At 40.4% G+C, this 16,987-nt stretch overlaps 1 protein-coding gene across 2 annotated transcripts in view; it reads left to right on the top strand.

Moving 5' to 3' along the window:
- cdk14 (cyclin-dependent kinase 14) overlaps window positions 1–10,830 on the top strand; it is a 155,248-nt gene extending 144,418 nt beyond the window's left edge. For both annotated transcript variants that reach the window (XM_053432855.1, XM_053432856.1), the window contains one exon: window positions 9,277–10,830. The gene's annotated coding sequence lies outside the window, so the exon portion shown is untranslated. The remainder of the gene's footprint in view (window positions 1–9,276) is intronic.
- The last annotated feature ends 6,157 nt before the right edge of the window (window positions 10,831–16,987 follow it).

Genomic DNA, 16,987 nt, shown 5'->3' with positions numbered 1-16,987 from the left:
TACAACCCCAGAGCACTTGGCTGTAGAGGGACTCTCCTCTCCACACTGTCATTTCAATGCTTTATGGAGCTCGGATTGCAACAGCCCAGTATTTATATTCACCTCTTAGGGTTTTCATCGGAAAAGGAACAGCATTGCTGGAACACTTGAAATGTTTTCTTCGTCTTGACACCGAAATACAGCAGCATGGTGATAGCATGGTGATACTTTAACACCACGAAACCTCTCAGGGAGGAGATCGCCGCAAATGGTTGGTTGAACACCGGAAACACATTCTGCCCATTCTGTTTTCCAATAAGTCCAATTTAAACCGTGAAACTTCCCTTCTCCAACCTAAACTCAACCATAATCAATCATATGAATCATATGAATCTTATTAGTTCTCCAGAACAAATCTTGCTTTGTGCTAACTCTCTATCTAAAGCTAATGTGGTGCTATTGATCTCACCACCAGAATGTACACAACTCGCATGTGGACGGTTAGGTTGTGGCTCATTTCAAATATGTAAATGTATGTAAAGTTATGTAACTGCACGTACAGTGGTTAGTTTACACGTTAGTAAACTACAACTGAGCAAACATATAGAAATAAAACTTCATTAACAGATTGTTCCGAGCAACTAAAGCTATACTCAACGTCAATTCTGAGGATTCTGAAAAGTAATAGGTGTCATATAATGTAGATAGATACAATCATATGTTTAAGTGATAACAAACATCCAATAGAAAACAAAAGGGAGTATCTATAGTAATTTGTTGTGCACATGTAGATAGTTAGTTTAATGCATGTTAAACTCAGCGGATCATGGAAATCTTTGATTCATGTTTGTGGTGCGTTATAAAATATTAAGACGTCTTAATTTGAATTTGAAAAGTCTTTCACGTCAATATAAATATTTTATGATGTTATTTATTTTTCTTCTTGTCAGAGTGAATTTCTACAGCAGCAGAATCACAAGTTTTGATATGAAACCACACACAATCTAAAGAAGTCCTCTGTACTGAACTTAATACGTTCCTGCGCATGTTCAGTAAAGACTTCCTCCAGATGAACCAGCATCGTCGTCATACAGTCCTCAGTGTAGATCAGCAGGTGCTCGTAGTCGACTGGAGGCTCTTAGACATTCACCCTCATCACACATTTAATTACAAGATATGATATAATCTAGTTGGATGAAGAATCACATTGCCAGGTATTTCACTGAGCATATTTTTGAGGCCCTGAGGATGAACCCTTAAGATTTCGGACAATCCACTGGCTTTCACATGAATTGGGATGGCTCATGTTTTGATAAGGAGTAATGTGGCTGTGTCAGCTGTGGATATTCATCATTGCCAGAGGTTGAAATCCATTGTTTTCTAATCATGTATCCAACAAAAGGCCAATATTTCAAGTAACAAGAGGAAAAATGTCAAAAAGAGGTTGAGATACAATTTAATTAACAGATTTGTAAGCAGAAGAGGATGAAATGTTTTAATTGCAAGGACAAACCTTTACATTTTTTATTATTGGTTTATTTAGTTTATCAAAACTAATGGTAAGGCTATAGATTAATCATCAGTGGTTGCTGACTTTGTCCAACTGTTTAATCTTGTGCGGTGTGATGAACATTGCAGCCTCCAGGGGCTGCTGTAGCGGGACTGTTGTTCTTGGCACAGTTGCGTGAAACGCAGAAAGATGCAGATTTTTGCTCCGACAGCCTGAAACAGCTACTGAATCTGTCATGGGAGTGGTGATGAATTTAATGGAGCCTTTGACTACAAGCTTGGCAAACGCTCAGCTGGCTCAACAAAACTAACTGCCCTCGAATGAAACACCCTAACGTGTAACCAAGCCAAGTTTCCAGAGGGCTTTGTTCTACCCAATAGCTGCCAAAGGCCTGCAATCAGGCGCATCTTATAGCAGAAGGGACTCAACAAATATTCATGTAATTACTAACTAATAACTAGTAAATAGCACAGTTCAATTCTTCAGTTATCACAATATAGAGTCATTGCCCTGTGTGCCAGTGATTCTTGTGAACTGAAAATATGTGATGAAAATGCAATAAACTTATGTTCTTTTTTAATTCCAACAGTCAAGATGTAAACATACAGACAATATAACCTGTTTTTAACAAGCTTTGACAAGAGACATATGATTTATTAATGTTAATAAAGAAGTTAAAATTATCAGTTGGCTGCTGATGGAGCGTATATTTGGGGGGGGGGGGTAATGGAAGGGGGGGGTGGTGTCGGCTGACTGAGACTCTTTGTATTGTCAACATGGTCTTAAAGGGAAGTCGAACACACCCAGGCTGTAAGAGGACATCAGCTCTACATGCACCATATACTGGCTCCTCTGCTCAGATAACAGTCACTATAGACCCCGCAGCCTGCCGGGACTCAGACCTGAAACATAAGCCCTTACCATTCATTAAACCTGAATTGTACTGAGGCTGATTTACAGGCCGATTGAAAATACCTCCCCTGCAGAGACAAGTGTCCCCGTGCCGAGCAATGCACCAGAGGAACATCTCCAAGATCAAATACACAAAGCAGGGTTATTTGTTCTCTGCATTAGGGCCACAGTAAAAAGTTTCTGTCTACACGCCCTCCATTTTACCATCTGTAAATACCCCTCTCCGTTTCTTTACTTTAGGTTTTCATCCTAGTTTGGCTCCAAAAGCAGTGTTTGACGGCCTACATCTTTTTATTATTAACTTCTTTAGGGTTTTCTTTTTTAGTCTTAAGAGTGTTACAAGGATCATCATCAAATGTGAACTTTCAAACTCCAAACATCATTTTGGTGATTGTAGTGAGAAATCTCGTGAATTTCCATCTTTCAATCTGTCCACGGCACCAATACACCTTATCCAGATGTTACTTTGCAGATTCACAGGTCGTCGATAAGGTTTACTTATGATGACTCTCCCACATAGACCATCTTTGTGCATCATGCTGGACTGTGAAATGGTTCACCAACACTCCCATGTCAGATAAACCTGCATCATTTGTAGTCGTGTGAGGTTTTTGCTTTGTCTTATCTTTCATCTGGAGGTTTTTCTTCTTCTGCCCAATAGTGACCTGACCACCACAGTTTCCTTTAACGGCCATTTGTTAGTAGAGCAAAAGCTCCAGCTTTATCAATGTGCTTCCACTTTCCTGAATACCACTAACATGCTGAGGCTATACGTCTCCTATATGAACACATTCTAAGTTTAACTGCGGAACTGTCATCAGATGACATTTCCTAAGGGCACATTTTTCCACTTTTCCTCAAAAATGAACCCAATTTGTAATTTTCCATTGAACAGTGACTGTGTATACAAATATTTAATGTATACTATGTACATATACGGGTATACAGCATGAGAGGCAGTAACAGTGAGACCTCTGCTGTATATACCAGACCCTGGCTTCTCATACAATCTCGACTTCGACAAATTATCTGCTGCTTTTCTCTGCTTTAACATCTATCACCCATACTTGCCTCTTATGTGACAAATGAACTCACCCAGCTCTTACCCCTTTATTTTCCTTCCCCTGTCACATTCCGATCTGCGTCCTCCGCCCTCCTCTCACTGTTTCCATCACCTCACGTAAACTCCTGTATAGGGAAAGTCATCCAGGCCCCAGACAAGAAAAACATGACCCCCCAAACAAGGCTTGATGGAATGGGAACCTGGCAAACCCCAGGATATGTGTATGTTTGCAGTTTCCACTCAGGGCATTCTCTGACCCTCAGTACACACTCATGACCACAGCACCACACAAGCTAAGCTGTGGAATGGTGGTGATTTTGCTTTAACAGCACTTTAAGGGACATAGGAACTTACCATGCATTTTAAATGGGTCACAGTGTCAAATAACATTATCCTGGGTTTAATTTGCCATTGTGGTCTACCTTCCATTTGAAAACCTCTTCCAACCAACCAGCATTACAAATGGGATTCTGCAGGAAAAACACACTGATGCTACTTTCAAATCTTTCACTGGATGCCCTTCATCATTTGTACCATCTCAGTAGAAAGTCCCCACAATGTTCCGTAATGTGCTCAAAGGGCAGCTGTCTGAGCAGAGAGGCTCTCTGGATCTACCACTTGTTAACTAGTGTTTGAATCTTGAACGTATAGTTGTGAATGTGCAGGGATTCAGTGTCGGTGCAGAATTTGTTCGGTGATGTGATCCCAGTTATTAACTGCTGATTCTGGAGAAATGGAAGAGAGAGTGTGCTGCCAGGACACAGGGTAATAGGAAACACATGAATGTGCAGCAAACTGTAGAGTAGGCTGTCTATGGTACAAACCTGTGTGTCTGTGTGTCTGTGTGTTTGTGTGTGTGTGTGTGTGTGTGTGTGTGTGTGTGTGTGTGTGTGTGTGTGTGTGCGTGTGCGTGTGCGTGCGTTGTGTCTATGCATACTTTAAAGGCTAATATTCAGTCACGTTGGCCCAGACAACTTAGGCAAGAGAAACCAAGAAGAAAGTGTTTGTGTTAGAGCAGAGAGAACTGGCAAGTCTGCAAGCTGTGTGAGCTGAGTGTTCATTTTCCCTTTTTTCCTACCAACTGGGTCTGGAACACGGAGGCACAGACACAGGGGGAGGACTTTGATTTGTACTCCTATCCACTTTGGTTTGTTAGCGCTGTAAGCCATGAGCATGGAGCTAAAACAACTTTCCCAGCTAAAGAAGCAAAGTGTGGCTCAACGGGCAGAGCCTCTGTGGAATCTGTTGTTCATGTAGCAGGAGGCCCCTGAGGTGCTGCCCAGCACTCTACTTCACCATAAGCCCTCCTGTTCATTCTGCTTTGTCTTACTACGGCGAAATCAGGAGTAACCCGAAGGCATCTGTCTGCTTCTGTTCATCCATTTGTTGTGGGCTTTTAGACTTTTTATATCTCAGTTAACCTTCCACATCAATTTATTGCTTGACCAGATTATTTCATAGTTAGTAGTATAATTGGTCAATCTCTGAGCCCAGTGGCTGTTGTCTGATGATGAATTAGTCTCTGGGGGCATCGGCCAGTCGTTTAACGCGTCCGATGTAGAGAGTGGACATTTTTTGAATGGCACACAAGGTGTAGGGTGATGTGTCGGTGAAAGTTCAAAAGAAGAAATCTTAAGCCATTTGCAGACATGTCCTGCGGAGGCTCTCTGGAGAATCGGGTCCGGACTTTCTTTGCAATTAGACCTCAATTTGTATGGCTCCTCTTTTTCATCTGGAGATATTTATCTCTCCTTTTTTTTATTCATTTTTGCATCTGTCGTGTGTGAGAAGTGTCATCAACTCGCTCACATTCAAAACCAGCAGGGATCCCCTTCTGTGCGCTCACATCGGATTCTACAGACTTTCTGCAGACTCTACACTAGGGTGACAGGTGGAGAAAGCCCGTAGCAGGTCTGAAAGCAGTTTTAACGTCGACTGTTTGGTCCTTATGTCTCTTAATTGTCTTAATTATTTGTTTGTTGCTGCAGCTCAGTGTAGACCGGCAGCTGGGCTCTGCACAATGACCAGGTTCAGTACTGCAGCAGATCCTCAGAACCAGGCCTGTCTGTGTTCCACTGTGTTGTCTTTACTCCTGATCACCCGAGACACCAGAGCAAAAAAGGTCCTTTCCTTGTTAAATAAGTGGCCTATGTGTCAGTGAGGTTTCTACTAATCAAACACATTTGTCTTGATTTATACCGACCATGTGCACTGACCACTGAACATTCTCGCCTGTTCTCTGTCAACAGAAGCATTTACTGTGTCTCCCTCCCTGATTGTGTTTACTATAAATATACTGTGGAGACAGTGGAGTTTTATTTGTTGTGCATGAAGCAGCTCAGCACAGACCTGCTCACATTCTTCTAAACATCACTGGAAACATTTATAAACTGAAGTTCCAGAAAGTTCAGATTTAACATATGGAAAAGTATCTTTATGTTGCAATCATTCCAAATTCTAAATGTGTAATCACCCACATCAAATCCTAAATGAAGCCCTATTCACCATCAGTTCCACACGCACATCCTTACACAAAGAGGTGTCAGAGAGCAGCTTATTGAACCATCAATTCCCAGTTCAGGGTTTTCCATGAGGGATATTTAAGGGCAGCCTGACTTAGTTCATTAAACAAGATCAGACAAAAGGGGACCTCCCTGCAGGGACAGCGGTCAGACCTCCGACCCCAGTCATGACCTCTGACCCTGAATGGTCGGGATGTAGAGAGATTCGGTCTTTAATCAGTCAGGCAAACATAGTAAAGCCATGCTACAAATGCCTGAGACTGGATTTAACATTTGCATGATTTCTTCTTTTATATATTTTTTAAACAAGTTGCTCCAGAAAATCAACAGTAACCATGTTACTGATCCACCGTCTGCGGATTTTATGCTGCCCATCTGGGGCTTATCAAAAGGTCCCTGTTAGCGATAGCTCTTTAATAAATCAGAAATCAGGGAAAGTTGTGCATTTGAGTGCCTGCTTAAAAAAAGACATGATGAATAATAGGGGGTGGGGGGGGGGGGCAGAAGAAAAAAGAAGATGAGTATTGTGGACAGCAGAATTTCACTATGACCTGTTCTTGAAGTTCATGGTATCAAAAGAAACTTTTGATTTAGAGCAGGAACAAGTCATTGCAATGATGCACTGACCTGCAGGTCAACTTCCAGAGATTTACTTTATTAAATTCCTGCCCACCTACTACTCCCACTGGGCCGTGTTTTGCAAGAAAAAGCCAAACGAGAAGGAGACTTGACTTTGTTTCAAAGCTGTTCATAGATGTGTGTGGTTGCACTGATGTTATAAAGGACATGACATGTAAAGAATCAGTTGCTTATTTTTTAACACATTTATTGAGTGGATAGAAAAAAACAATAAATCCATACATTTCAACCAAATAATTGTTGTCGATATACTAAAAAGTAGTTTGATGGCACATAACAGTAACTTAAAGTGTTGTTTGCATGTTAGTGGGCTAATCAATGTTCCATGATTCGTGGCCAAACGATCAAATATTCAAATGAACAATAAATTCAGGAACATAAGATTCACTCACACATCCCATTCCCATATAAAAGAGAAAGTGCAGGATTAAAAAATCCAAAGAAAAAGACAGTAGTGATGGAGAGGAACTGGAAGACTCAAACACGGGTTTTATAAATAGAAGTAGAAAAATCGTTCCCATATATGTTTACCTCGGACATCCAATAATGTTAATATAAATGGTAAAATAATCTAAATAAAAACATGACATACAGCATCAGCATGAAGACTAGTGCTGATGCTGCTTAAGTAATTGCTTTGTGTTCTTCAAGCTAAAATGCATCCTAAATTAATCAAATACAAAAAAAAATATAAATACATTTTTCAGATATAAAAGTAGTTGGTGGGACTCTAACTTCGTGTTGGGGCGAAAAAATTGAGCAAAAAGTCAGAATAACACTACTTTCAGAAATATATTTGGTAAATTATTACTTTTATTAGTAATTTTATCTTTCTTTATTGTTGCTTTTTTCAACACAGAGCAATTTAGGGATTTCACCGTTGAGGGGGAGGGTGCTTCTTTCAAAGGACAGCCAGCAGCTGGCCACGCCTGCTAAGTCCTCCCCACAAAACCCACCCACCAGCTCCATCTGCTTTCCAAGTGGAACGCCCTGACACACAAACACACACACACACACACAAAATATTCAGCGCTCTTTGAGCTCAAGCGAGTGGATGCGTACATCTGTTACACCAGATCCCTTATAAAACAATGAAATGTGCGTTGTCTTATCGAGTCTATGACAGTGGATTTAGGAGATGACACCTGTCATTCTTACACAGAGGACACTACTACTCTGCTTCAATGGCATTCAATCTGACAGCTGAGTTCCTATGAGAGGTTTTATAAAATTATATTAAGTGAAGTTAATGTTGTCCTGCCCCGAGAAAAAAAGAGTGTAAGGAATCATTCAGGTTACTGCAATGCTAAAAGAATATACCTTCTATATAGAGGATATTTCACTGTACAATATAAACCAAATACACTTTGAAGCACCGGCAAAAATGAATAATCACTTGTAGTTGAAACTCCAGTCGTAACTCGGGCCGGATCCTTGATGTCGGACTTTCTCTTGACTTGCAAAACAAAGTCTTAATTATATTCTTGTCGTAGATTAAAAATAATCTAAAATACATACAAAATTCTGCCCTTAACCTGTCTCCTTCTTTCTCTGACCAGCCAACAGCCTTAATTAAACTGTGGCATGATCCCCAAACACCTGTCCAGTCCCGACCTTCAGACATTTACAAGGGTGTTAATGTTCCCTGCATTTACTGTGAGAGCGTAGAGACACGTGTACATGGATGGACACACAGACACATACTGTAAGTTCTGGAGTCAGATAGCTACGGAAGCAGCAGATTAACATGGTGCTCATCCAACACTTGAGACTCTCAGCATATACAGGCCTGTTTCCACTGGGAACTGACTTCCCAAGCCTGGGCAAACAACACAGAGAGAGAGAGAGAGAACCAGAGGAAGAGAGAGCAAGAGAATGAGAAGCAGCAAACAGAAAAGTCAGGGTGGAAAGGGACCTGACAGGGGAATGCATTATTTATCAATCCACAGTTCCTTCCTTCATCCTTTACTCCTCCTCTTTCTCTGCTCACGCCTCCCCTTGTTCTTCTGTGTTGTACTCTCTCCACCTCCCAGTCCTCTACTCCCTCTTGCTCGACATCCCCAAGTCTTTCCCTTTCAATCTTTTAATCCCCCTTCTCCTCCTCCTCCTCCTCCCCCTCCTCCCCCTCCTACTCCTCCTCCTCATATTCAACTTACTCTTGGTCATCTTCCACTTTCTTGCAATTCTCCAGTCTATGGTTTGAAGCTTCTCTTTGTGCTTTTACTGAAAACAGCAACCCCACAGACAGAAAGAAAGAAATTAGTTACCTTTCATGACTGAATCTTCAAGCAATTAAAAATAAAACACAAAATATTGTATTTCTCCATCATCTGGTCTCGGCTTCAACTTCTGACAGGAACATGAGAGACCAGTGGCCAAGCAAAAGTTTAGCCTGAGTTAAAAAAAAAATTTGAAGTGCATAAGTCTGCTGAATCTGTCATGAGACAACATCAGTCATGAGACAGACCGTCAGAAATCAGGGGTAAAACTGTCTAATCAGCCAGTGCATCATAAAACCTTATTTTTGTCTCACTAACAAACCAAAACCTTGGAGTTAACTGCTGATTTCCAGCGTGCACTACTTCCTTGTACTTTTTACTATGTCAAATGTTCTAATAACACCCTGGGTTTCTCTCTTTTCTGTGTTTCAGGCTGCCGGTTTAAAAAGACCTGAAGATGCTGAGATTGAGGATCCAGATGAATGAAAGAGCCCCAGTTCTCTTTATTTATTACCTTCACAATTTGTGTGTGTGTGTGTGGGTGTGGGTGTGTGTGTGTGTGTGTGTGTGTGTGTGTTTGTATGTGTGTGTGTGTGTGTGTGTGTGTGCGAGAGAGAGAAAGAAAGAGACACTGAGAGAGAAAGAAAATTGAGAAGATATGAATGCATTATTGCATTATGAACGGTACTTACGATTTCAGTTTATTATTTGCAAATTTTGTTTACTTTTTATAAGGCTCCAATGAATCATATATCATTGTCACAGTATAAGCGAAAGGTCTTTACTATTGGTACATATTGTGTTTTGTGTTTGTAACTAGCCTCCTATTTAAGAATGTATATTTGTACGTATGATATACTCATCGAGAAACTATACAATGGACAGTTTTAATATTGTTTCATCTCCTCACCATTAAACTGCTCTGCCAGGACACATAACACGACAAACACATATCAGAGACATGCATATGAGCAAAACGGCATCTTGAAAATAAGATGCATAGATTGAAAGACAAATTGGTTGGTTTTCCGTTTTCTAATCTTATCTTTAGTGAGTGGAAAAGCTAATAATAAGACAATAATAGTGGAGGGCTCTCAGCGGGTTGGACACATCCTCTGGCAGCCATATTGGAGGTCCATGGTTGTTTGGAACCTGAAAGCAGCTGTAAATGTAGAACTTGGTTGAGCCAGCCGTCAAGACATGGGTGAATATTATCGGCTTTTGTCAGATCATCATTATAGTATCACTCAGATTAAAACGTTTGTGAATCCGATTTGACACCGGTACTAAAATGTTATCTCAATTGATCAGAATCGAAGGACACAAGTGAGAACCTGCTTGTAGGAAAAACATTAGTAACACAATTTCCTGCGGACCTCCATGATGGAACCACAGCTGGCTGATTTGAGTTTTGTGTTGCAAACGAAAAGCCACTCCAACTCCAGGAGATGTTGATGGTGCACACATACCAGGGACTGCACCAACCTGTATATGTAAGAATAAAGGCTATAGACGCAATACCGTAATGGACAACAGCCGCAAGTGTGTGCGTCTGATAGAGACGTGTGTGTGTGTGTGTGTGTGAGAGTGTGTGTCCTCGTGAGTGTATTAAACATGGGCAATAGCAAAGCATTGGTGCTTCCATCCATGTAAATGAGCTAATGTACAAAATGTAAAACACCAAGGCAATAGGCTGTTGTTTGATTTGGCCCAAGACAATCCTCCCCTTCACTTTCGTTGATACCATCAAAAGATCTGCAATATTCTATCAGAAACGGATGATCTATGTCAATAACCCCAACCCTGCATCCAGCTCATGAGTCACATGTTATATTGAACTGGTGCTTTTCTTTTATGATGAATGGCAGAGGTGATTCCTGTACGGTGGTGTGTATGTGCAGTATGAGTTATTGCGGCGGTGAGTAACTTTGATCAGTCACTCCATCGCCAACATGTGTTCCCATGCAGGGTCCCCCCCCCCCCCCCCCCCCCCCTCCCCCTCCTATGTGTGCCCCTCAACATCATACATCTTCTCAGTGTTTTTAAACTTTTTATGACGCTACAATGAAGGTATAACCTAGTGTCATCTGCAAAGATGTTTATACTGTTTTTGATCTTTCTTTTGCTGTTTTGTGTGAATATATCTGAATATTACAGCTTAGACATATGGTAATAATTGTGAAGTACTATCAATTCAATGGCTTCCTCTTTATCAATCCGATTGATATTGACTGAAACACCAATATTGGCCCGACACTGCTGGTTAGCCGGTGAGATGAGGCTGCAAATGGAGCATTGGAAACTGTTGATACTTGTCATGTCACTCCATGGCCTTTTAAATACACATGTGTGTACGCATGCACGCACACACACAAACACACACTATTATAATATAGATGTCTTGCCTGCTTGGATAAACTACCTTCACCTACATTGTCCTTTTAGCTACAGTACAGTATAACCCTGCAGCCCCTCTACCACCCCCACAACTCCCCCTCCAGCTGGTATTTGTTTTGCAAGTTGTCACATTTAATGGATAGGTTTCCGATTTTAACTCATCCGTCTCGAAACATCACATAATTTCATCCCTCTTCTTCTGTGATATAGAGATGTTGTCAAAACCTACAAGGCGAGAGCTGCTCAAAAATACATTCCAAAGTTCAGCTGTAGCTCAGATGAGGCTTCAGCAGCCAATTGTTACTCACCTGTGTTTAGGTTGAATTGGATTTTATTAGCTGCTGTGATGGATTGCCCAGGTTGTTCTGTTGCAGGGCCTGGCAGCAGGCTGTCATATTAGCTTTGAAAAACGTGATAAGTGGGTCGAGGCTCAAATCTAAGACGTCTTTTGTTTCTTCTGTGCCCTGTGGTGTCCTTAAATAACTTGATTTGATTTGAAATTCTCATGCTACTGCTTATTGGGTTACATCTGAGTGGCACACAGTAACTAAATTACTACATGAAAGAAACATAAATGTCATATTTCCATCATACTTTCCTCATGCTTTTCCAGAGTTTGGGATGGAATAAACGGCACCGCACTGGAGAACTGTTACCACCAACTGTTCTTAATCTGGTTGCAGCCCTGGTTGTGCTGATTTTCCAAAAACCATTGCATGGAAACATTTTCACTGAATATTAAATTTGACTAATCTTTTGAATGCATTTGTCACAGAACAAGGACTGTGGACTGTTTCCTCTATCCTAACTCTTATCCTGAGTAACTTATCTTTTAAAGTAGGAAAAGCAAAGATATACAATTGGAGTTTAAAGCACATCATCATAAATGTGGGCCAGTCTTGCTTTTTCTGACCACAGAGAGCCGCAGCTTTGGGGCAAACATTTATAATTAAGGGATAACCTCTACCCAATAGTGTTTTGAAAATGCACTTTGAAGATAAATTAGCCCTTAAGTTCCAGCCTGTATGTCAATTTAAAGCACTTCCATTGCCCTTATTGATCAAATTAAATATATACACTTTTTTTCTGGCCTCAATAATTTGAAACCCACTGTATATACAACACATATGCACACTTGCTTTGCCTTAGGCAGAGTCAACCAGCCCCTCTTACAAATGTTAATATTCTACCCGGTTTTGAACCGTTAGCACAGATTGAGGAAAGCTTGTAGAAATGCTGTTCTCTAACTTATCTCGTGGCTTTCCAGTGTCGTCGCCAGGCTGTGATTGTGCAGCGCCCCCCCCCCAAAAAAGAGCGCAGGCGAGGTGGCGGTTAACGCCAGTAAAGTGGCATGACAGTACACACTAAATACCATCGGACTGTACCCAGCCTTGCGTGGCATTAAGGGATTGCTGACAGTATTAGCAGCTAAATAATAATTTACCCCACTAACCCCCCCACCCCACACACACACACTTGCGCCTGTCCCCCACAACCACCCCAACTTCTGTGGAGCTCTGTCGGCCTGCAGTCTTTAAAGTCTGTAAAACTTTGGATTCCTGAGTGGGCCGAGTTCCTGAAGGCTCTCGGTCCAACCTTGAATGTTCCTCATGTATTTCATATAACGTCCAACGAAGGGAAAGACTGTGTGACATTGCACATTTAGCACTGTGAGAAGAGACATTAGAAAATCAATACAAATGTCAAAGGTGGAGATTGAAGAAGCAGTGACACACTGTGTATGAAGTGAAACACAGATGCTTCCATCATGTTTGTATACAGGGTGGCAAATGTCCTCTTACTGCTATCAAAGAGAAGTCGTATATGGATCTACGTATATGATGAATATAAATATATGATATTTTTGGCATTCTTTATCATGTGGATAGAAGGGGCGTCGGTTGAGAAACATCCAGCCTGCATCCCTCGCTGTGCTGATCAAAGAATTTATGTTTCAACAAGGCTTCTCTCACGTTTTATTTTTCTTCTTGTATGCTGCACTGACAAATTCACCATTTTGACATGTGGTTTGGAAAACAGAAGTGTCATCAGTCACTTCATCAATTGAAACAATATATTATACAGTAGAATAGCTGTTGCATTTATTTGGTACAACCTGTATGTAATGTTATTATGGAAGATGTAATGTCCTTCTGTAAATGTTGTTTAATGTTGTTTTACCTGAAATAAAATTGATTATATGATTCAGATGCTTCAGTGGAGCGCTGACTTTTTGCCTCTCTGTTTTCTACAGTATATTGCCAGAGGTTGTAATATATACTATATATATCCAGTTAAAAACTCTAATTCTATTTTAATAATCTAGGCTCATGGTCTTAAGTAGGCAGCGCAAATTTCAGCACCCGTCCAAATCCACTGTTTTTGGTTTAATGGCAAAAAACAAGGTTACTGTGGCAGGCACCTTTAGCTTAGCAAACACCGGACCATCCTTTATGAAAGAAAAGGAGAAAATGTTGCCCCACAATTATTTGCGTCATCAACATTTAAAGCGACACAACCTCGGTGTAGGACCTACGTAAATATATAAAAAAACAGAACAGCTGTTTTATTCGATACATTTTAAATAAAAATGTTACCTCAGCCTCCTAACTGTGGAATGAACACATTCATATTTTTTCTCCACTTAAATTAGATAAGGTTTTTGTCCGTACATTTTTCACTTTTTTTTTACTTGCAGCCTCATTTTTCAGTCAGGTCAGACCCCTCGACTGACACGTTTACAAGATAAAAGAGATACAATAGACATTTATTTATCCCAAATACATGCACAGACACACTATTGCAATTGAGGGAAATTTGTCCTCTGCTATTAGCCCATCTGGTGCAGGACACACAGAGCAGTGGGCAGCAATGTACAACACCCGGGGAGCAGACGTTGGGGAAGTAAGGTGCCTTGCTCAGGGGCACTAGACACTGGGGTAGGGAGACTCCTCTTGGATTTTTGGACAGATCCAATTGTTGTCCATCCAGGTTCGTTTTTTGTTGTTACTCCGTCCAGTTACGTTTTTTGTTGTTACTCCGTGGAGTCGAACCAGAGACCTTCCAGTCTGATGTCTTCCCAATTATCTGCCCATAGTCTACAAGTTTTTTTGCCACTAGTCCACCGCCTCTTCACTTTCCTCTGCTGCTTCAGCTTCACACTGAATGTAAGATTTTGCCAACATCTGTCCAGCTGTACCTGGAACCATTTGAAAAGACAAGGCTTGCATTCTCTGCATGTTCCTGTTTCTTTATTACAAGTTCATTTCAGACTTATTTTTTTTACTTATGTTGGTATGGAAAGCTTTCTATTTCAGCATCAAATTGGTTTTAAGTTTGCAAATAAATGTTCATGGCATAGTGATAAATGAAGTATAATAGGGTCAGAACTTCTGCATTTTGAGAACTTTATATTCCTCATATTAAAAATGTATATGACAAAAGTCTGGTCCTACAACATAATATTGCTCAGGGATGGACCTCGGCTCTTCTCAAGGTACAACTTAGAACTAGAAGAGTAAGTACTATCAACTCTGTGAGCTTACTTGTCTGGGTTCCACTTACAAGTGGCATACGTGGGAGTGTTAACCCACCATCTCATATGACGTTGCATGAGCCAGGCAGTCAAAGGAGAAACAAGCACAGGTTTACTTTTCAAAAGAGGGAATATATTTTCCCAAGAATATCAAAAAACAAAGTAATGAAAAAATAAGCATATTAAGTAGAGACCTGGGCCCATTGAAGGACAACCACCGACCTCCAGTCAAAACTACTGCAAACAAAAACCGGACATTAACTCAAACAACTGACCTAAAAGATGAGAAACAGATGAGACAGAAACTTGCTACATACAAAGAAATCTCTGCCACCTTTTTTTGGGACAAACCAGTCAGAAGAACTGGAGCAGCAGTAACGGTTAGTCAAAGACAAAGAAAATTGAATAAATACACAATTAATAAAACAAATAAGGATACAACAGTTTCAACTAAATGTGCACACCTCATTCAGATCACAAAGGCACATGGTTTGTTTACACAGCCGAGATTAGAGCTGAAAAGTGTGTTTCATTCAACAGTGTTTGGTTTACGTGTCATATTCGCCAGGTTTCTCGTATCTAAACAATGGAAGAATTTACTCACAAGAAGCTAATGCAACATGTAGGTGGGAGGTAAAGTCAGTAGACTGGCGCTCTATGCCTCTGTGATATAAGCCCTATGCCAAAGTGTGCTATGGTCCTGCAGGTAACAATTAACATAATGCATTACAAATCAATGAGGCATGTCTGACGTCATATTAATTAAAGTTCTAACGTTTCTTTGTCAATGTTCATTTTGTGCTACTTGCCTCTTCCCTCCTGATAACAGACAGACCGGCTCCAGCTGGAATGCATTGCTCTCATCTTGTCTGCATTACACAGTTTATGTATTTTTCCACCTTCAGCTGATTTCTCTTTGCGCAGTAATAAACATTCTCTGTGCAAGGGCTGATTACAGGAAGTTATGCCTTAAATGGTTCTTGGAAAAGACATGAAACATGCTATGCACACAGGCTAACAATGAATCATACATTCTTGATTTCAGGAGAGTAGTTTTCAGTTTGTGAATGAACGCTTTGAGGAGATGAACTGTTCCATTAAAACACAACTAGACATAGACAGACATTAGCAGAATAGACTATCTTAAAGGTGGCTGTGAGCAAAACACGTTGTTTACCTAAAACTTTATTTTATTTTATTTTTACCAAAGATGAGCCAATACACAAACACTGCAGTATAGAGAAGAGAGAAAATATAGCAAGTACAACATGTGGTCTTAAATACATTTTACCCGATTTTGTATACGTTGTCTATGTTTGATTTATCACAAACACTGGCTGTGAAAAAAAAAAATAGTAAAGAGTCAAGGAAGTTATGTCAGTCCAATGGAATCGTCCAATAAAGACACAATTCGTACAATGTGACAGATGTGAGAGCGACAACAACACTGTGAAAGGGCTGTTCTCAACCTGAAATGACTGATTCTTAGGCAGGAACAATAAACTGTTCATATTAAAAAATAGTGATAATAGCACAGTTCATTGGAAAACTAATTATTTAATAATGGTTTATAGCTACCCATAACTATGTTGGATTATCCATCAGCACACTTCTCTTGTTGTACAGAAGTTACCTTGGTGATGATCATTGTCTTTAATCTGTCAAATTTAGTTCAGAGGTTAAATGTCTTGTTAAATCGTCTGAGTGTTTTTGATAACAGGTTACCGAAATCAGTTAATGTCTCAAAATAATAGGACAAATCTTTACTTTTTAAGTTTGAATTCTGAAACCAAAAAATATTTGACTTCAAAAACATCTTTTATGCTCATGAGAGAAACTAAAGTATCAACATTTGGAATCCATGACAAACAAGCTTATATTTAATTATAGCATGGAATTCATGTTTTAAAAATGGAAATGAGCAGTGAGAAAGAAGTATACATGATGGGTAGTGAAGCAGGAATAATACTGGTCAGGTACTTTCACTGGCTCTGCAGCGCTTTGCTAATAACAGTGCAGAGGTGAACTGAAATGAACCTCTGCAATTCAGGCAAACATCAGGGAAACTGTAGACCCTCCCTAACCCCCATCTGTTAGGTCCTACTGGGAAAGAGATGAGAGAGAGAGAGAGAGAGAGAGAGAGAGAGAGAGAGAGAGAGAGAGAGAGAGAGAGAGAGAGAGAGAGAGAGAGAGAGAGAGAGAGAGAGAGAG

Source organism: Pleuronectes platessa, chromosome 10 (assembly GCF_947347685.1).
Source record: "Pleuronectes platessa chromosome 10, fPlePla1.1, whole genome shotgun sequence".
Taxonomy (NCBI): Eukaryota; Metazoa; Chordata; class Actinopteri; order Pleuronectiformes; family Pleuronectidae; genus Pleuronectes; species Pleuronectes platessa.
The sequence above is the reverse complement of the archived record's forward strand: the minus strand, read 5'-3'. Positions and strand labels throughout refer to the sequence as shown.